This window comes from Triticum aestivum, chromosome 2D, assembly GCF_018294505.1.
Source record: "Triticum aestivum cultivar Chinese Spring chromosome 2D, IWGSC CS RefSeq v2.1, whole genome shotgun sequence".
NCBI lineage: Eukaryota > Viridiplantae > Streptophyta > Magnoliopsida > Poales > Poaceae > Triticum > Triticum aestivum.
The window spans coordinates 77,795,553-77,797,203 of NC_057799.1; positions in this window are offsets into that span (position 1 = coordinate 77,795,553).

The window sequence follows — 1,651 nt, forward strand, 5'->3', positions numbered from 1 at the left end:
GAGGTTGGGACCTCCTTCGGTGATGGAATGAATGATTGTGTCTTGCAACGGCCCCTGTTGTTTCGACGACTGCATGCCCTTATTTTGCTCGTGGGCTTTCGCCTTTCGAGCCGGCATGCTCCTCTTCTCCTGTGCGGTTTTCGTGGAAGAGGGCATTGATGTCTCCAAGTTTCATGTTTTTTGTCCACCTTTTAGCTTGTAGTGTATGTTGCTCTGTGAGATGTTTCTTCATCACCTTTTGTGTTCAGCAGTGTTGTGGTCACTTTTTCTGTTTGTTGTTCATGACTGTAATCCTGGCCGGTTGATGACTTTATTAATTCAAAGTCGGACCCAAATTGTGCCCATTCTCTAAACAAACAAATCAAATTTCACTTACAAGGTCTAAATGTCCTTCCTTCCAACACTGTTGATATCTAAATTTCCCTTTCTGGTTTCGCAAATATCAAATTTGGTCACCCAATAGATGAGACATTGTGTCCACACAATGAAATTTCTATAAAAGCGAGTTTCATGATGTCTAGAATATATGACCGACCAACTAGACTACATGGCTCGTACTTGAAGAACATTTCTCATACTAGTTGCTCCCCCGAATCTTGGCCCCAGCGAAAGCCGGTCGGTCCCCTCGGTGTACCGTGTACGTTCACATAGCACCGGCGCCATGCGTTCACGTTTACTTCATCCTCCGAGATATTTTTACACCCTTCCTCGAGATATGCATCGGCTCTGGATATTTTTTTAGACGACCACGACAGTGACTTGGATGTTCAGCCAGGACGAAGATGTCAACGTGTCCTCCTTAAGGACGTGTTCAACGGAACCTGATCGTAATTTCGCTCACTGATGCTCATCAGCTCAGCTCACATAGCTGTCCAGATCAGTAACTGCTCCTACTTTTCCCCCGGCACCGGTGAACCGTGAGGCAGTGTGTGTGGTTCATGCGCTCTTCGACCGTGTCCACTACTTTTTCTTAGCTTTCTGTGGACGACGCCACCGCCCGCCCTCAACTGGCAGACGGATAAAAGAACGTTTCACCGGATCAAATCGCAGTCAGTGTAGACGTTCCGGTTTTGGATCGCGACGCATTTGTTCGTACGTGAAAGTGAAGCGCTCGATCTAATGTGACTATTCATCCGTGGTTTTGCTCCTGATGCCGACCCTGATGCTAGCTTAAAAACAATGCTCTTATTGTTAAAGTATGCGTACATACTCCATAGGAGTACATACATAATAACAAAGGTCGTGTTCATGGCGCTTGCCCTTGGACAAATCCGCCGAACTCCTCGTCTGCATGCTTTCACATCAAGCGGTGCGTACTCCACAGGATTATTTGATTATTTCCAAAAGGTTTTGACGCATAAAAAATGGTTCGCAAATTACGACCGACAGGCGGGTCGAGTGCGTTTGACTCGGCCCCAAACCAACCAAACAACCGTCCGCGGGAAGGCAGAAGCTTCCGGCCGTTCCAGCCAAGCCAAACCCATGAGCGCTCCACCGCCGCGGCGCCCACAGAAAATCCACCCCGCGCAGTGTACACCACGGCGCCAGTGGTCTCCCTCCCATTGGCCGCGCCCCACCGCGTCACGGAAGAAGCCAGGCCGACCCGTCGCCGTCCCCCCCACCCACCCACCCCGGAGCCGCCCCCACCCCC